We start from the raw sequence: 21,059 nt of genomic DNA on the forward strand, positions 1-21,059 counted from the left end.
CAATTTAGCTTGATTTAGCTCTGAAAAGTGTAAGGTTGTATCAACAACAATCGATAAATCGATCGATTGATTCATTGATGAAATTAGTACTGTTGATGGCTGTCGCATCATGCAGTCTGACTGTTATCTTTTTCTGAATGGTGCAAAGATAATAACGTCACCTTGAATGCTGCTAAGACCAAAGTCAGGACTGTCACATGCAAAACAGCAAGCCTTTATTTTTCTTATTCTGTAGCATCTTTACCATTGTGTAAGGTCTATGAGATCAATGATCTCGGTGAACTTGTTGATACAACCTTACACTTTTCAGATCACACTAAACGCGTTGCAATGCGGGGTATGCGCTCGCTTGGCCCTGTTTCCAGACTATTGAAAGAATTCAATTCTCCTACAGGGTTCCGCAAGTTGGAAACAACAACAACCACTACTACTACTACTACTACTACTACTACTACTACTACTACTACTACTACTACTACTACTACTACTACTACTACTACTACTACTACTACTACTACTACTACTACTACTACTACTACTACTACTACTACTACTACTACTACTACTACTACTACTACTACTACTACTACTACTACCACCACCACCACCACCCCAACATCAAGCACCATTATCACAACGTCAGTTAGCGATAAGGAATGCTGTTTGTGCCTTACGAGCCTAATTTTGACAATTCTTTCTATACGTATAGGGACAAATAGGCACTTGAACATTTATAATTCGGACGTTTAGGTCCATGAAGTGAGTGTTCCGCGTTAAAAGCACCGGTACATTGCTCGATTAAGAAAAATATGAAAACGCAATTATCCGTTTCTTTCCTTTTTTTCTGTCTTTGTGAAATGCGAAAGCCGCCCCTCTGTCGACGCTGAGAAATCTCAACGGACCTATATAGACCAAGCGTTCCCGCAGCGCACGGTTTGCGCGCCTCAATTCGGGACCGACCCGCAAGGCCGCGCACAGGAAACCGAGCGTCGATAATAAAGTGCCGGTTCGATAAAACAGCGCCACTGGCTGTGCACCGAGCGTGTGTGTCAGTATGCAAAGTCAAGGCACGCACTCACTCCCCCACCCACTCTCATGCGGCTCCCGAATTCTGCGCAGCAGCTTCTGTCTCGGATAGATTTGCAGCGAAAGTTCAGCGCTGTTTTACGAGCAGCACCAAGAAAAGTTCTCACTTTCCGGCTTTCTTTTTTTTTCGGTTTATTTTTTAGAACATGCATTCGGCAGTTTCTTTCGTGAAAACTCGTAAAGGCTACGCTAGTACTGCCACATATATGCTTCCGCGCCAATCAGATGCACAGTCCCGGCGGGTGCACAGCTACAGCCACCGCTTTGAAGCAGGTTGTGCAGAGATACGCGCGGGTTATGCTGAATTTCAATCACGGCTCGAAACATTCGTCCAGCCGAGCAAAACTTCAAAACTTCAAAACGCTTGAGTAACGCACAGCGGATAGTTCGTTTTAACAGATTTCAGAATGCGCGGAGAGCTGCGTATATTTGCTTCTTACGCATATGGGTATTCTTGTGTGCATAGATCGAAGGAGAAATGCGAATATGTATGATAATAAAAAAAAAAGAAACGGCTAAGGGGTACGGAATTTTTTTACGTAAGCAGTACGTCCCATATTCAGCTGCAACAACATCCTCTCGAGATTGCACAAAACACTTCGCGCCGACAGCTTATCTCAACCTTGTCCCAGAAAAACACGCGGGGACACGGAGCGCTTTGCCTACGCGAGACATTCGCGTGCAACGTGTATAGTAAGCGAAAGTAGTGACCGACGTGTCTGGGTGTCAATATATCTTCCATCCTCCGGGGAAATCATCGACTCTTGTCACCGCAGAGCTAGAACGCCTTCCCGATATCCGCGTATATCTCCCGCATTTTGCTGTGCGTATTGCGGGGCGTTATATACCTGCGCCGTAGCATTCGTGAACGACACTTTCTCGTGCGGCAATCGGCGAGCATCGGCGACCGCGCGCGATGTAGATTCGGCGCTCTCGTAAGTGTCGTATTCGGGTTGATTTACTACGACATTGGCTCGGTGGCAGCAAATCTCGCCTGGGAATGAGGCGATCCGATTGGACGCGTGGTAATGTTGAAGTATATAGAGGCGGAAGCTAGGGGGACTAGTCAACGAGACCATTTATTCAAACCTATATAACTTGGCGATGGCAAATTGGTGCTGCGTTGCTTGCCCCCTGTGTCACCACCAAGTCTATTGCTATCTCTGCCGTTCACTTACCGAGATAACAGTTGTGGAACGGAAGCTATAGAAGTCAGAGCTCTCTCAATCGCTCCCTGGTTTTCCGTTATTTTTCTAAAGCATTCGTGCTACAGGCTGTATACCATGGCAACCAGCAATTCAGCCAAGGTTGTCGCATTAACCGTTGCAGCTTAAATCTACGTCCGCATTAAGGCATCTGACATAAATCCTTGAAACAACCTGGTACTGCGCCCCCCCCCCCCCAAAAAAAAAAAAAAAAGTTGGCCGCATATCTGCTTGCTTCGCTGCAAATGACATCGAAAGACGATAGTCTTCTGCCACCCCTGATAAGTAACACCCTCTCTTGTCCACCCTCCCTCCCCTCACGCTCTTCCCCTCCCCTCTCACTCCTCCCATGATGGATGCAATGGAGATTTTGCTGAATTCAATTCAAATTTACCGCGTTCGCCCTGCTCTCGCGCCATCTGTTGGGACCTTTTATTACCGTTGACTTAAAGCCGGCTGCAGAGCCGCGGCTTCAGTCGGCTTCTTTTAACGCGTAGCGTTTCCTACACCATTTCTAACGCATTCGACGCGATTTCTAACGCATTGATTTTTCATTTACTAACGCAAAAACCAGTAAAATATGTATTCCTAATTAAATGAACGCTACGGATTACGGTTATGTGCCTCAAAACTCTGTACTGCTAAATTAGCCATCCTATACTCCGTTGCATACATCAGCCAGGTGCAACGCTGTAAAAGCTGCGCAAGAAGTACGGCCATTAAAATGTATTACTCTGCGCGTTCCGTCTATGCAGCGGTCTATGCTTCGCTGCGCGCCAGCGGCGTTTGCTCGCGCGAGCTTGCACGTGAGGCTGCAGCGACGGGCTGCAAATAAAACGCGCATAGCATGGCATTTTCAGCGCAGCTTAAGAAACTAGGGTCTTTAGGCAGTTCTTGTTACACAAACGCCTGGCGTTTCTCGCGGAAATTGTCGTAATTGGTTTAACAGCCGGGAAGACCTGCAGCTGTTGCGCTCTTGGTTGAAGCAAACGGTCAGGATTGGTAGCGTGCACAGTCGGCAAAGCTTGCCGGCGTGAACCGCCGTTAACGAAGTTCACCGAATGGCATTACTAAAGCTGGGCACTATGCCAAGTTTTTCAATTACGACTGAAACAAACAAGACGGTGAGTCAGCTACAGAGGGCAAGTTAACAATATGGGTGTTCTGTCTTTCTTCAGCCTCGCTGATTTTATTAGAATTCCATAAAATAGAGAGTAAGAAAATGTCCCAAGATCCCCTCCCCCCCCCCCCCCCCTTATTTTTTACGTTTCCATTAGCGCCAGTCCCAAATTATGCAGGACACACAAACAGTGTTTTACCAAGGCGCTATCCTGCCGCTTTAAATAAAAACTGCCATTTTTTAAGCAGTCACTCTCGCAACCGCGAGGGGGGCAAAATAAACAGAAAAATAGCCGTGTCTTTAAAGAACGCAGGAGAAAGCAAAATAGAGGTAAGTGAAAAACGAGTCAAGAGGTGAGAGCTCGGAATACCTGCTTGCCACACGATACCCCGCAAATCAACATGCGTGCGAGCCACAGCTTTCCTCACAGGTGATTCCTTGTCAGCACATCGCGTGCGCTCGGGTTGGCGGAGGTGGCACCCAAAATACTCCAGTCGGTTCGTTCGTGCCGCCTGCTTTCGCCGACACGGACCACGTCCCTATATAAATATCGCTCCGGGACTCAAAGTCAAGCCGCGAGTCAGTGCATTACTTCCGAGAGGAAGCCTGACGTTCCCTCCCACCCACAAACTGACCTCCTCCACCGTGGAACCTCTTTCGTGCCTTGCTGCGTCCTGAATGACGCACGACGTAGCCAGCCTCCCAGCCAGCTGCGCGCGCACATTGGATGCCCGGTGGAGTTCCGTAGCCGACGTATGCACTCCCGTATACGCAGGCACAGATTGCAGAACCTCGTATAAGCAGGGTGCACCAGAGTGCGGGCGGAGGTGACCCGACTCATCCTGTCTTCCCGCCGGGTGCTTGCAAGCAAGTCGTCCCGAAGTGCACGACGGTCGCACCTTGTGTGTATATAAAAGGTGAGTGCTCACCAAGAAGAGGAAGCACGCAGCTTTACGGCGTCTCGTGCTCGAATGCGTCTCAGCCCTGGGAATCGAGACAGTCGGATTGAGGTTGAATTGAGGTCGGGTCAGTGATGGATTGAGGTCGAATTGAGGTTGGGTCAGTACATGCCTGAGCATGATGCCATGATATTGCGACGGTAACGTTTTCCGTGACGTTGATTTGCCATGCAGTGGGAAAATGTTCACGAATTATAATGACACCCGCCGTGGTTGCTCAGTGGCTATGGTGTTGGGCTGCTGAGCACGAGGTCACGCGATCGAATCCCGGCCACGGCGGCCGCATTTAGATGGGGGCGAAATGCGAAAACACCCGTGCACTTAGATTTAGGTGCACGTTAAAGAACCCCAGGTGGTCCAAATTTCCGGAGTCCCCCATTACGGCGTGCCTCATAATCAGATCGTGGTTGTGGCACGTAAAACCCCATAATTTAATTTTAATTATAATGATGATAATCAAAGCTGAGCAGCCGTAAAGCTGATCATCGTCGTCATTATCATTATCATCATTATTGCAAGTACCCGTTACAGGGGACGAAGTACTTTTGCAATACGCGATCATCCTTTCTTCCTTATTTCTTCTTCTTTTTTTTCACAACACGTGAAGCTGCAGTCAGATTGTCGAAAGCTACAGTATGTGTTGGCACGCCCGATAGAAACTTCAGCATCGCGTGACCTCACTTTTCCGGATCAGCCAAAATGTTGAATTGTTGAATACTTGACGGGCGACGTTGCAGGTTGATGCGAACGTTCTTCCTTGTCCTTACATTTTGCACGTGCACGCCAGCTGTCGCTGGCGACTGCCGCCGATGGGGCGAGACGCTATATATATAGCGCATCCTGCACTTGCCCCATAACAAGATGCGTCCCTTTTTAATGAACCAAAGCACATTCTTGCCTCCAACCACCTACAGAACTGGCTTCCGAGAATCTGTGTGGTAAAAAATGCACGAGAACGCGCGAACACGCGTAGCGACAGCTCCAGGGTGGTGGTTACGGCATCTTGTTATTTGTGTAGCGCTCACGAAACACGAAACGGCAGCACAGGATGAGCACAGTACACGCGCTGACTCGCCACTATATATATATATATATATATATATATATATATATATATCACAACACCTTGAAAATCTTAGGGACATGCGTAGTAACCGTTCAATATTTGCACGTGCTAGCAAGGTACATATATTCATTGTCATTCAGGGCAATATATGGCTGGCTAACGCAATCATTCTTTTTCCTTCTGATATGGAAGCTTCAATAAATTCGCACGCAAGCTGCTGTCGGTGGCACTAAAGCAACATTGTGTCTTCAAAAAGCGGTAAACAGCCATGTTCATTGCAAGAAGCGCCAATGGAGTACGGTTTTGCATAGGACAGGGGACGCTGGTGTTATCCGAGTCTAACACATCTTAAGCTCTGTCCTATATATGTTTTACCGCAAGATCGCAGGATTTAGTAAACAATGGCGATCATACATCGCACGAATTTCGACACGTGTTTCACACCACATCCTACGTCATCCCATTACCCACTGAACATTTTCTTTGTCAGTGCGGTGATACCCGCAAGGTTATTTGGTGATTAAGAAACAACGTCCTCGCCGTAGAATGTAAGGTAGGCATTGTTTACAAAATCCCGCTCTCTTGCAGGAAAACATATGTGGGACATACCGAAAGATGGGTGAATGTTAGACTCAATGAACATGAAGCATTCACTCTCTGAAGCAAAACATTACTCCCTTAGCGCTCATTGCAATGAATGTGGCTACTCGCCACTTCTTAAAGTTGAAGACACAATGATGCTTTCATGCCACCGAGAGCAGCTTGCGCGCGAATTGATTGAGGCCTTTCATATCAGAAGGAAAGAGGATAGGCCAAGCGTTATCCAGCCATCCATTTACATGAATGATAATGAATATATGTACATACCTTGCCAGCACGTGCAAATATTTACAGTCAACCACAAACGGTACGGGCCACGGGATCTCAGAAAACTTTGAATTTCCGATCAGCCTGTATAGCAGCAGCTATAGTAAAACCGTACATCACAATGTCGTTCACATATATTAGAGGCCATAAATGCGAATACCAGACTGCGTTATGAGGCTGCGGAGATATTCAGCTTTTTCTCAGATCCCGTGGTCCGTAATCTTTTGTGTTCGACTGTATCTATAGCACTTGCAAAAATTGAACGGTTAGTATACCCATGTGATTAAGAGTTTCAAGGTGTTGCGACATATCTGTATTTCGTTGTCTTATTTTGCCGATGCTTCCTGTGCCTATAGATATATTGTATATGTTAGTGTTCTTCCCTTCAAACAAACTTCTCTCTCTATCTCTAGTGTTCTTCCAAAAATCTTAATTGCGAGTCAGCACATCTCATGTGCACATTCATTTGTGTCATTTCTAGTGTTTCGCGAGCGCTACATATATCACAAGATAATTGTGCACCAACTTGCCCAGTTTTCAATCCTGATGGCGGTTACTTGTCAACAGTTCGAGCACGGATTGTGCACCAACTAGCCCTGTTCATTGTTCTACTAAACGGATTACATGTTCTTGCTTTTTCTTTTTTCATTTTTTTCTTGTTTCTGTCTGTTCTCTTAATTTCGTCCGCATAATCTGCTAACCTGTTTGCTTCCTAGCTGTTCCATACGGCTGCGTCCGCAGGCCATTGCTTCGTACGTGCATTCGTCGCTCTTTTTAAAGCGCTTACATGTCTTGAAAGCGAAGTGCAAACCATAATGTTCGAGAGTTAAAAATAGCGACAGCCTAACTACAAAGACAATGACGACGACGATGATCGTGATGACGATGATGATCCGGCAGGGTTCGTGCCTCCTATATCGTCTGTGCAGAAAAAACAAAAGACGAATGCTCGCGAATGCTATAGTCAAATGTCACTGTGACGATGGCTTTTGACGTCGCTTAACGCACCGCTTAACACCTTAACGAAGGTGTTGTAAAGGTCAACTTTCCCTTCTTACTATTTTTTTTTTTTTGCCTCTCTGTTCTGTGCGCCGACTTCCAAACCGCTCTTCCCTCTCTCATTTCTTGAGCGCTTTGCTCGCCTATGTTTCTTCGTGAACACATTTCATAATCTTGGCTTTGCCCGTCAGGATGTGTTCCAACTGACGCGACTTCCTCGTGGCTATTATGCGCAAGGCACCTCCACCAATTTGCTGTGAACTACGTAACACGGCGCACAACAGATGGTAGACTGTACGGTCAAGATTCTGGTTTTCCAGCTTCCGAGGATTAAAGATCCAATTCCAGGAGCTTTTCTAAGCGTTTGATTGTTTTTTGAGTTTACAGCTTCCCAATCACGCCAGATGGCCGTCTCTGCCTTAATGAAATAGTCATCTGAGGCTGAATTCACCAAGATTTTCGTTCGTATAAAGCTTGCTTACCATTGGCTGGCCACCTTCGGTAATCATACGTCCGACATCATGATTCGCCGGTACCTGATCTTACGAATAGCTTTACAGTAAGAACGTTATTGTGAATAGAGACCCAGGTCAGTCTGTTTTGAACAGCAGTCAAATTAATTAAACAGTACATGGAAATTCACTCTACGCTTTTTGCTAAGTAAAATTGAAGTTCAATTCAATTGAAATTAATTACGGAGTGCCGCGAACAGGAACACATGCACAGAAACTCACACGCGTTAATGTGTTCATTTCTACATGTATACTTCTACTGCGCCTATGCATTTCACAAGGACAAGGAACGCACGAACGAACGAGTGGAGCGTAAGTATGGTATGGTATGGAGAACTTTATTGAGTCCTGAAGGTCAACCCTGGGTTGACGCGGGCCGCTCCCACGTTGGGACTGTCAGGCCGAGCCCTTCAGCCACATCGCGGGCCTTCTGGACTGCCCGTAATTGGTCAGAAAGTGATTCACTTCGTAGCATTTGCCGCCACCATTCTTGTTCCTTGTCACAGTCTGCGAAGATCGCGGGGCACTACCAAAGCATATGGTCAAGAGTAATGATGCCATTGCACTTATTACAATTGGTTTGAATCTCCCTCTCCGGATAGATCCTGTTAATAAAATATGGACTTGGGTATGTCCTTGTCTGTACGTAGCAAACGTAATGTGACGGCTTGGGCTCTGCAAAGCTTACCGTGTGGCACTGGGTATTCCCGTCTGCTTAAATAATAATGTTTCGTGATTTCGTTATATGTTAATAATCGATCCCTGTGTTCCCCATGTGAAGTGTAAGCTGCTCGGTCTTGAAGAGCACGGCTAGAAAGTCCTCGTGCTGCTTCATTTGCCACCTCATTGAGGTTTCTCCGAGTTCCGTCCACCACCCCCAGATGTGCAGGAAACCAGCGAATTTCGATCCTCTCACTGTTGACCTTGTCTAGTAACTTGGTTGCTATCCGTGTCACATATCCGTTAGTAAAGTTGCGTATGGCTGTTCTAGAGTCACTGTAAATATGTGTCCACCGATTTGCCCGGATGGCTAAGGCGATGGCTACTTGTTCTGCTACTGTTGGGTCCTTTGTATAGACGGTGATGGCATCCCGTATGTTACCTTGAGTGTCTACAACAACGGAGGTATACGCATCCTTATTTTTAACCCAGGCAGCGTCAACGAACACCGCCTGCTGCTTATGTTGATCTATGTCTTGAAGGAGTGCCTTGGCTCTTGCCTTCCGTCTCTCGAGGTTATGTGTCGGGTGCATGTTCCTAGGGAACGGGGTGGTCTTAGGAGCGTAAGTGAATTAAGCAATTATTGCAAGTGGCAGATATGGACAGAAACGTACTAGGTCCACGATCACTGCCGTGTTGAACTTCATCATCATCATCATCAGCCTATATTTATGTCCACTGCAGGACGAAGGCCTCTCCCTGTGATTAAAACAAGCTAGATCCCACGCTCGTGTACTCACAGCGTTGTGTACGTACAAGGAATTCTAGAACGCTTTCGAATAACGCGACGCGCGACCTGCAACCACGACACTGTCTCGAGGAAACAGGTGTGGATGCATCTCTCGTCTCTAAACAGGTGTTGTACGTGCCACGTCAGTTGATTACGCGCGTCTTACGCGAAAACGCTGCACTATTCGTAGAAAAGCTACGCGAGTGTCAGGTACGTGACACCTGCTTATGACATTCCACTAATGGGATGCCGCAGGGAGTTCCCGGAGGACGCGTATAACTTGTCGCTGTGCGCTCGTAGATGACACACACAAGGACGGAAATTGGGGTGTGCCAAACTGACACACGACAGACAGTTTTCTTGCCGCATGGGAAGCGCAACGGGACATTGATCCAAGACAGGAAACGGCGCCGCTTTCGATGATCATGCACCACGTGGTCGGCCGGCCTGAGTGTACACAGGAAAGATCCTCACATCTCACGCTTCAGGGCACGAGATACGGCGCTAAAAGGTAAAAAAAAATAAAAAGGGGGGGGGGGGGGGGCGAACGACATAAAAGCGGTGGAGGACACGAACGTGGACGGCCAACGAAATGTTTATTTGCAAAGCAGGTATACTTCATAGAAAAGTTAGACACTGACAAATCAACCGCCGGCACAAAAAAAGTTATGGCACTGAGAACAGCTAGCCACATTCAAGTAATATATCCAGTTGTGGAGAATAGTCTCATAAAAGTGGGAAACACATAGGCGGAGTTTCATTCAGTTTATCAAATAGCAGAGTTTGCGCCAATCCGAGGAACGGATAAGTACGAAGGCACTAATATCAGTCCAGCCAGTTTATACCTATTTCTAGGGCGAATGACCACACAAAACGCGTCTCTAATTTCCCTTTACAGGTTTACAGCTGGTCATGATGTGCTACGAAAAACAACGATGCGAAACTGCGGAGCACCATCGCTTATGAGCGTTTAGAAATAGTCCAATGACATCAGTCTCTGCCATGTGGGTCTCCGGGACGCTCGCGATTTGTATATAGTTGAACCACGGGCGGCAATGTGAAAAAATAGCGGCATAACTTTTTGGGGTATACTCGTAGAGGAAGTTCTAGTAGTTGGTCGTGTAAAAACACGACAGCGTGACTGCGCATTTCCATTTCCCAATATGGTGTCAAGTTCCTTTTAATAATGGCTAAATGTTTAGTTTGATAAGGAAGTCGCTGTTTTTAGCCATCTGAGCATGAGAATTTCCTCTGTCGTACAGTTGTTCAGGGCCTCAAATAAAGCGGCAAATTTGGCACTCAACGTGGACTTTTTCTCATGTAAGGCAGGTGAAATGAAGCTACAGTTCTGTACGGACACAAACACACAAGGAAATGAAAACTCGATAACGTATGTCGAAGAGCGAGAAAGTTAACGAAGTAAGCGTTTGCAAGCAAAGGTGTGGTGTAGATAAAATAAATTCAAGCCCTCCTGGAAGAATATAGGCCTGGAGGCACCGCCAATTTTATTAGCACTGGAGATAAAATAATCACGCAGCAATAATTTGGGTTTGTACTCATGAGACCTGTTTTAAAAGAGTGAGCAAACTAAGTGTACACGAGGAAGGGGCCGAATTCACAAAGCTTTTCATTCTTTTGTGTTCTTTGCCATTGTCCGGCCGCCTTGCCACTATCATGCTAATCATCAGGATTGACTGGAATTTTCTCTTACGAAGAATTCTAGCGTAAGAGTTTTTTGTGAATACGGTCCCATATATGCGTGCCATTCTGCATGTCTGACAGTAAGCATCTATGTATTTAGGCGCGAAGGCCCGTAGTATTTTAGGGCTAAAGTGACTCCAATCTCTTGCTAATCAAGAAAAAATATTACTAAACGAAGCACCGAAGATAAACTGGCTAATTGCTCAGATAACATCCTCGGGCAGAACTAACAATGTAAATAAAAAAAGGATGGAACTAGAGACTGAGGCCGAAGAAAAACAGATAGCTGGAGAACGTAAGAAAACAAAGCAGCAAAACACAAAGTAATGAATGTTAACCGACATCTATGTAATTAGACTTAAGTAAAAATATGAGTCCTTAATTGCGTGTGTCCACCCAAGCGATCAACGATTCCGGCGTCGTCGTTGAAGCTTAAATGGTTTGTCTTGCAGATTATGGCCTGTCAGATGAGGAATAGCAGAAAAAGAAATTAAGTGAGAAATAATTAGTGGGACCATTCATCCACTCAGATCTGAGCGGATAATTGACGGCAGAAGAAAATGAGAAAGATTGATCGAGGAAGTCACACAAAATGAAACGAACAAAGCACGAAGGCCACGAATAGTCACACCAACGCGGAGTTGTTAAGCTTGTGTCGCAGCGCTGGCTCGTAATTGGCGCTCTAACGTGCTGGAAAAAATTAAACCGGGCCAGCGCGACCGAGGTTGGCCAGCATATGGAAGTCTGGACAAGGTATAGCCTATCCTTAAGTGCGCCAGCATTTTCAGTTCGACGACAGCTATCGATGCTATGTTCTACGTGCACCATGCAAGTCCTTCGATCCATTACAGAATTCGAAAATGAAAAGCGTGTAATGGGACGATACATACGCGATTGCCCTCCATGGCTGTGGCGTTGAAAGCTTAACAGAAAAACACGGAAAGACATACAAGAAGCTGTTTTTAAACTAGACAATTTGATACTGAAGAGGCATGTGAAGATACCTGGTATTGCATGCTCGTGCATGCAAATGGATGTAGCTGAAATCGTTCTATTATATCACTACAAAAGGAAGGGAAGGCCTGCAAAATCTTATGACAGAATCCGCTGCATCGGATCTTCCAGAATCAGTGAGTCAATCCACAACTTATAGTGCACGGTTAAATTCCTGGAATGGACACCTCTTCTGACGACCTGCGCACTTAATCACTTCTCTTTCCGTCTCTGTGGAGCTTCACGTTAAGAAATGCAGGTAATCTCTTGTTTCTACATATGTATTCCTCCCTTTTTACTATGCTTGAAAAGACTCCATTCGTCTAAAACAGTAGCCTCGGCGACGTGCCGGTGCACGAGAATGGAACATTGGCGTCTAACTATGCCAGTAATCGTTGACACGCCGCCAAATGCACGGTACGCCGAATAGGTATACATTGCACTGCACCAAATATAAAAGGAAAACAAGCAATGTTGAAACACAACACTGCGCAAAGGGCAGTACACATTGACGCGCAGCTTCGCTGCCTGCCGCCTTAGTGCTGCAGTTGTTGACACTGCACTTCGCAACGTGTCAGGGCGCTGCGCTGTCGTCCCTCGGCGATGAACAGATGTACACCTGGTGTCATTGATGTACGACAAGACAGTCGCTAAAGGAATCCGGAAGCACACTAGCACGTGCCAAGGACATTCGCGTCTACACGGGAGCGTTCCAAAGAGTTCACAGCTGTTTCAGGTGGCCGTGAGTGATGACTACACGAGCGAAATGATGTTGCCACTGGAAAACTTGGCACCAGTCGAGCTCACCTTGTCCTTGTCGTATAGAGTCGAGAGAAGAAAGGGTTCCGTGTTTTCTACAAGTTTAAGCACGGCGAACACCAAACAGACGAAAACAGCGCTCGTGCTCTATTTCTCACACCTTCGAGGGTCACGCTGACACGGTTTCCCAACAGACATTTCTGGGCCCGAAATGCTCCTTTGCTAAGTGGCAGTCTTTTGGCCGAAGCAAAATATTTTAAAACAATTCAGCTGATGCTAATGCTTCTTTTTTTTTTACCTTCCCTCTCTTCTATACCCTTTATGGCGTAGACTTAGTTTTCGAAGTAGCAGATTTATATTTTGATTACCTGAACGATCATCGGACGAAAAATAATGAAAAAGAATCCTTTTTTCCCCCCTGCAATTAGTCGAAGTTTTCTGTCACGAATTGTACAGACCGTAGGGAGCTCACGGTACTTTAAATCTCATGCATGCATGCATTATATGGCAGGTTTTGAAGATATGGAACGCAAAGGCCTAATCTTAGCGCGCTATAGCGAATGAACATTTGCGAAATTATAGGGAGCTATTGAACCGACAATTTGCGGCACCGAGGCCACATAAATTATGCAATTAGAGGATTTCGCCTTTGCTTTTTCTGTCGGCAAGGTGTTCCTCGTAAAACACGGCGCTTCCTACAAGAATCGTTGAACCGAGGTAGTAAGTAAGAACACGGACCTTTCTGAGGGCAACAGACACTGAAACATCAATTTAACGACGCAGATAACAACTGGCATAACTTAGTTCAGTTATTCTATTCAATTCTTTTAATTAAAATAAATTAAGGAGATCCAGTCACCCCATAATGGTGACGGCAACTCTTTTTCGGATAGTATTGAGAATAAGATAACAATATTGCAAGATAAGAAGAAGCAACATCATCAGGTTCAAAAATCTAGAGCATACAGTTCTATGCACACACGAGCTTATAACTTGCCGTTGCGTTTTAATCCATTCAATCTTTTTTAAGTGTTGTGTTCAATAATAACAATAAAAATGTCACAGTTTCGCCCTAAGGGCGAAGCAATGAATGCGATAGCAACACAGCAATGTCATACGAAGTAAGGTGAGCGGCTTTGGTAGCAATATGAATTGTAGTAAACATGAGCTGATTAAGTAAGTAGGTGTGCTGCGGCGTAAGTAGACCGACATGAAGAGAGACTCGATGACCACGAGACGGCGCGTGTGAAACCGTGATGTTGATGAGAAGCGCTTCCCGTGGGCAGCGCGTGCGAAGGGACACACCTGTAGTGCTGCACTGCCGATCCCGGCAGCATTGCATGTGTAGCGTGCGTTGGAAAATGTGGCCCGACTATTACTAACTGAATGAACAAGCGTGGTGTGAGCGCGCACAAACAAACAGGAATAGATCACACTGAACGACTGCAGACGACTGTCAAAACGCTGGCAGCGAGCGTATATACGCCGCAGCGGGCGAAGGTACGTGCGGTCTATCGCTTCAACGGAAACTGAGCGGCGAATACACGGCGCATAAAGGTCAGAGCCGTGTGGAGATAAGAGAAGGTGCGGACGAGCGACGAGCGCGGTTGTTGGCAGCGTAGAAGTGCGCCCCCCCCCCCCCCCCCCCCCCCCCCCCCCCCCCCGCGCTCCCTCCGGCGCTGGCTTCCCGCTCCCTTGCTTGCGCGTGGGTGATTGAGTGCGTTCGCTCTCCGTGAAGCGCGCGTCCCCGCATGCTTCCGCTCGGGCATTCGGCGCGCGGCGAAGATTTTATCTATAGGGAACCTCACGGCGACGGCGACGACGACGACGACGGCAGAAATCCGGTAGAAGTGTCCATATAATTGCTATCGCAATAAAAATAAAGGTCAAGTCTGGCCTACTGTAATTTACTCTTGGACTTCAGCAGATGGCTTAAACAAGTTCACCGGCCATGCACACCTTAAACAACGTCTACTTGTGCGCCAGCAGGGACCGTATTCACACAAAAAAAAAGCTGTTACACTAGAACGCTTTGTAAGAAGAAATTCCAAGAAGTATTTACGAACGAAAAGCTTTGTGAAGCTTTTCTATCGTAAGCGCTGTTTGACACTTGCCGGCCGCCTTCGATAATAGCGAGCCCAATATCACGATTGGACGGTATGTGCTCTTACGAATAGCTCAAGCGTAAGAACGTTTTGTACGAGTAAATACAGGTTCTGTTCATTCCTCATCATCTGTAGCGCAGAGCGGCCGAACCCAACGATAGCAGGGGAGATGATTCGTGTGAGCCAATGACAAATGGCAAACAGAAAATGAAAAGAACGCAAGACTATTCTACCATTCAAATGATATTCCTTATCGCACTTCGTGAGTAGTCCGAGCGGCGCTACGCCTCGTTATCAACCCGATCAGCCGGTCGTGTGTACGGCGAATGACAAAAAAAGGTGGAAGGAATAGAATCGAGCGAACGGAACCCTTACATTATACCGGCTCAATACTAGGCAAGAGGGTTGCGCATGCGTGGATGCAGAACCAGCAGTTTGTGTCGTTACGAAACATCCACAAAAGTCGTTACGAAACATCCGCAAAAAAAGAGGTGAGTTCCTTTTTTTTTTTTTTTTTTTTTTTTTTTTTTACGATCACGGGGTATACGCGCGAGGCTCGAAAGAACAATTGAGCAAGATGCATTCGCACCCTGGCACTGTGCGAAATGGTCAGAGAGAAAAACAAGGGAACAGAACAAAAAGGCGTCAGCTCCTGGTGAAGACACTCCCAAGGCCTATAGGGCGTATGGGGTAAAAGTGTGGTGTTTTAGCCAGGCAGAAGAGAAGAACAGTGTCCAAATGATATCCCAGCGCTGAAGGAAGCGGGCAGGCAGAAGCTGCCCAGGGACACGGAGCCGATCTCGCATACATACAACCAGGAATGAGCAGACACTATATGCAGTCGGTGGTCGACACCCGGACGCTATGGCTGCGAACCAGTACGGGCCGATGGAGCGGCGGTGGCAGCGAAGAGCTGCGGGTCGATTCCAACCCCGTAGCCGCTACGCGTGCATCGTCCCCGTTCGTATAATAACGGCACCACGCTCTTTCGCCGCGACAAACAAGCGCCGGCAGCGGCTGCTGCTAGCCTTTTTTGGCTCTGTGCCGAGAAGAACCCGTGCCCGGAGAGGACCGCAGAGGAGGCCCATGGGGGGAAGCGGAGGCAACGAAATAAGCGGGAGGGGAACAAGATGAGGCGAAAAAAAAAAAAAGGAAGTCAGGTTGCACAAAGATATGGACGAGTAAAGAGAGTGTCCCGAAGAAAGAAGAAACAAAGGCTCGAGAGATGTCTGGAGGCCGAAAGGAAGTGCCGACACGAGAAAGGGAGAAAGCCAAAGGGGAAAAGAATTGATGGAAGGGCCGGCGGTAATCGCGTCGTAAATTGTGGTTTGCCAGTCGAAACCGGCCCGCTCGTCATCGGACTCGTGCTGTCAACTGCGCCGCTCCGCTCGTCGATCGTATACAGGCCGGGATGCTTGCCAGGGATGGCAGGGGCGAGTAGAGGAGCGTCGCGCGTCTCCGCTTAATGTACACACCCCCGCAGCGACCATCGAGCTGCCTTCTCGCATAATGTGCGCATCGACGCATGTCTCGAACCGTGTGTTATATGAGAGGTTCCGTTCGCTTCCTGCGTGCACAGTCATGAGCAATATGAGAGTGAACACGGAAACCGTTTTAGGCACACATTACTCGTGATTCGTGGAGTCGAGTCGGACGTGTAAAATACAATAAAGCAGCACTCCCATTGAACATTTAGACTCACTGAACACTTTCATGCGCGGCATGTGTGTTTAGACAATATGGCCTCCTTAAAGTAATTTGGGTGTTCCATTTTATTGTTGCTGGAGGGTCACCTGCAGTACCAGGTATACCAAGGGCGATCGCTGAGATTGTTAGTACGCCACATAGGTTTACCTGTACTATATATAAAGAACGGCCACGTTGGGGGTCTCCTTATCGATCTCTAAACGCAAGGCGGCTTCATAATCCCCACCATCGGAATAGGTCTGCTGCAGCCCCAGATTAGCCGAAGCCCCGACAACGTGCTGAGCAGCAGAATATTATATTGCTATACCAGCTGGCTTATATACTGCAGACAACGAAATTAGATAGACGCGGCGACTGACCTGATGCTGTGGTCAACTAATGTTGCAATGCCGGCATCTTGGAATACACACAGACACGTAACGCCGTGTCTGGGGATTCATCCTGCCTTCCATTGTCCTCGTCTGTATGCGCTAGCAGTAGTATTCGGAAGCTGAAGCTCAGTCCCTGTGTGAAATACACGCCTTTCGCACGCGCACACCTAAAGATCCGCACGGTTTCTCATTGTGCCTCTCAGACGAAGGAACATGAAGTTGAACTCGATAGAACAATGTAATATAATTCATGTTGCAAAACAATACTACCAAGACAACATGAGCGGAAATGAGGAACAGCGTACTCTTTAGTACAGCGTAAATCCCGTCCATTTTCCCCCGTGCATATAGTCTCTGCGGCGTCTTTCATTTTAATTGGCATTTAGGCATAATGACTTGCCCAGTCTTAGATTATTCGTAGCGCGAATAATCTAAACCAGTGCGAAACAACAGAACGAAATGTTTCTCGGAATCTATTATTTATTTATTTATTTATTTATTTATTTATTTATTTATTTATTTATTTATTTATTTATTTATTTATTTATTTATTTATTTATTTATTTATTTATTTATTTATTTATTTAGGGCAGCGTGAAACGAATAGAAAAGGAATGGCCCGTATCGACAAAGATTCTCACACCTCTAATACTTTGTTTTAAAGAAAGAAATTGACGAGTACAGGCAGCGTCAAAGAACGCAGTACAGAAAAGTATAAGACTTGCCCAACGACCTGCCACTCTAGAACACCATTAATCCGGCTGTATCGGAGACCAGGAACGAGTGGTCATTCGGTCGTTCGGTGACGCCACGGGGCAGCGTTCTTTCCATCGTGTCGGTTCGCAGAAGAGCGAGCGCCACAAGGCGTGGCGCGGAGTTGAGTTGCGAATAGGCGCAAATCAATTAACTATGCCATCGAGAATCTCTACGGTATATTACGCAGTTTTGCTGACCCGTAGGTAATGTTTCTTGGTAGGTGATTTATACAGTCAGCTCGCCGAGGGCAAAAAAACATTTTTACAGTCTGACCATCACTGCGGGAGCAGAGAACGTTGCCCTCCTTCGCAGCTTTCTGCAGTGTTGTCGAAGAGAGAGAGAGAGGAAGGACATTGATTACGCATGGCCTGCCCGATAGTTTCCAGCACAGCCCATCAATTCTCAAGATAAGCCGCAGTGGGAGTTATCCATATCGCAGACACTGTGCCTCCCCACCCCTACAACCTCCATCCCCACCCACTCACCAGAGACGACTCCCTTAATGTGATAGAAACAAATGGGGCAAGAGGAATGCGCTGCGCCCACGTTAAAATGCACGCAAAAATTCGTCGGCCCTTCCACTCCGTGAAGATGGTTAACCAACGAAGCTGAAACGGAAAAGAAAAAAGAAAAAATTATGGGGTTTTACCTGCCAAAACCAGTTTTGATTATGAGGCAGGCTGTAGTGGGGGACTCCGGAAATTTGGACCACCTGGGGTTCTTTAACGTGCACCTAAATTTAAGTACACGGGTGTTTTCGCATTTCGCCCCCATCGAAATACGGCCGCCGTGGCCGGGATTCGATCCCGCGACCTCGTGCTCAGCAGCCCAACACCATAGCCACTGAGAAACCACGGCGGGTTGTGGTTAGCAGCATTCGCCCGCCATTGCCGCTTGCGATTCTTCGAAATTATATTGGTTCAAAATTAAATCTGTCCGTTACGTAAGAAAATGATTGGCTCGTACCCTCTTAAGCAATGGCTCATACCACCGGAAACGCGGCCTCCCCATTACGACGACAGAAGAGAAGTGAAATTCTACGCTGGAATGATGAGCGGCAACGCAGCCAGCTGTGGAACAAGACGACGATGACGCTCGAGCCAATGCGGATGATGATAGCTTTCTGTACACAGGCGATTTCACCTAGCCATATACAATTTCGCCTAGACATATAGAGCTTCGTTTAAAAACAAAACTTGATTCGTTCTATCTGATTGTTTAGAGCGCCAGTACAGGTGTGTATATATAACCAAGAGCGAACTCGAGAACACCCGTCGGTGTATACGATCAACGCGGTCAATGACACGAGGCAGCGGGTGCCGGAAGTAATGGGCGACGAAAGGCCAAGTCCCTTTTCGCGATGCATGAATTATGACGAGGAAATGCCAACATCAGAAAGTGGCAAGCGCGTGTTCGTGCCACGCCCCTTAAATCTCTTCAGTTTTCAGGGCGTGCTTCCTCTATCTGGCAGCGAATATGGCGCCAGTCATCAGGTTTCTTGCGAGAAGGTAAAAAACAAAAATTGTTTACAAATGACGCGATCGATACCAACGATTTCAAAAGCGCGGGAACGAAACTTCAAGACCCGCTTAGTGTCATCGCGATATCAGGTGGTGTCTCGTAAACGTGTCCACATTATGCGGCGGCCTCAGCAGTGCGGCTTCTGTCGATGGCGACAGCTCACCGAAGCGCGCGTCCTCGTGTCGGTGTTGCGCCCGTAAATCACGTCGAGCATTTCAAGAAACAAAGAGAAGAACGGGGAATGATGGAGGACAGACGGGGCGCATATACATCCTCGATATTGATGTCTCCAGAAGGAATAGAAGCGCCGAGATATACTATATACACTGTGTCCCAGCTAACGTTAGCTAAGCTGTTAAAAAAAATAAAGATTAAGAAAAGACCGGTCTAAGATACAATTATAAAACCTACGACGTTCGGTCGCCAAAGGTATGACGACCAAACACCGTAGGTCTCAAGAACGTATCTTGCAACATGATTTTTTTAAGTCCTTTCTTTCTTTCTTTCTTTCTTTCTTTCTTTCTTTCTTTCTTTCTTTCTTTCTTTCTTTCTTTCTTTCTTTCTTTCTTTCTTTCTTTCTTTCTTTCGTTGAACTGCTTGGTTAAGGTTAACTGGGACAGCCTATATCGGCGGGATGTTAAGCGTGCACCGTATGACTTTGTTTCAAGATATGTCTCAGTGAATAATTGCTTCGTGATTTAAGTTTAACACTCCTTAGTGCAGGGTCCGATGATCGATGTTCATGGAAACCCTTCTAAGCTTCTAAAGTCAAAAAGAGGTACTCGTAAAAGTATATTAATAACGTAGGAGATGTAAATAACAGACAGTATGTATGTTCGACTGAGCTAGTTGGTTCACAGTATGAATAGAGTTTTGCAGGCAGAGAAATGACAGAAATGATCGAGACAAGAGAAAGACGCGCATTCACAATAATCCATACGAATAAAAATGCGCGAGAATTACAGAGCTTGAATTGAAGCATGAACCTTTTTTTCATGGGAATATTGGTAGTAAAAAGAAAATATAAGTGACAACGGCACCAGGCGCAATTAAGGAATGACACCACAATCTCCAAGCGTTGTGAGCAGCGCTTTATAAATGCAGCTGTACGTAAGTGGTTGCTATAGTAAAGCTTCTCCATGATGTTTTCCGCCGACCAGTTTCGGAAGAGGATCGATCAAGGAGCTTTAGTTGTTATCAGGGCGCTTTACTTTTGCACATATATACTTATGAGCAGGAGTGTGTATAGGCTGGACAAGCCTTTAAAATCTGCAGGGCGCAGGCAGAGGGCATGGAGTTAAGCCTGCACCGTTGACATATTTTATCTTCTGCTGTTTGCTTCTGAGTTCATCCCCCCCCCCCCATAAAAAATATTATTTAAAAATTGACATCTCTATAGGCATGTATTAATTGCAACTATAATTTCTCTTTTCCGGGATCGGTGACTATCGGTCAAATTCCATAATGTACGTCTTCACTGTATGTGCAGACAGCAGATGCAATCGGCGCTGTTTGTGTTGCAGACGTTGAACGAAATGCGTTGGCACTATTCATTGGAACGAAGTAAGTTCTTAGTTCCAAAGTACACGTAATGGTATAATAATATTGTTGAAAAGGCATTCACTGAGTAATCTGTTCATGTACCGCCGACTCCTGCAGGCTCTGACGCTACGAACAAATCAGCTTGACGACCCCATGTCGTAAGCATGCGCATGGATGCATTAGTGGCCTACTCAAGAATTCCAAGTCCGAGTAAACAGTGCGATGGTCGGAAAAGGTTGTGCGAGAGTTCTCGAAAACGCTCATTACTAATCGCTGCTGCATATATAGTTAAAGACGGAATGAGGGGAGGTCGAGTATAAAGCTTGCCGGCAAGAACATT

General features: G+C 46.5%; 2 protein-coding genes across 2 annotated transcripts in view; one reads left to right on the forward strand and one right to left on the reverse strand.

Annotated features, from left to right (window-relative positions):
* The window catches only part of LOC119449588 (uncharacterized), a 378,080-nt gene that overhangs the window by 326,314 nt on the left and 30,707 nt on the right, over positions 1–21,059 (reverse strand).
* LOC119449591 (GSK3-beta interaction protein) overlaps positions 4,175–21,059 on the forward strand; it is an 81,493-nt gene continuing 64,608 nt past the window's right edge. Inside the window, exon 1 of the mRNA XM_049665325.1 lies at positions 4,175–4,328. The gene's annotated coding sequence lies outside the window, so the exon portion shown is untranslated. The remainder of the gene's footprint in view (positions 4,329–21,059) is intronic.

The sequence above is a fragment of the Dermacentor silvarum genome, chromosome 4 (assembly GCF_013339745.2).
Source record: "Dermacentor silvarum isolate Dsil-2018 chromosome 4, BIME_Dsil_1.4, whole genome shotgun sequence".
Classification (NCBI taxonomy): Eukaryota; Metazoa; Arthropoda; class Arachnida; order Ixodida; family Ixodidae; genus Dermacentor; species Dermacentor silvarum.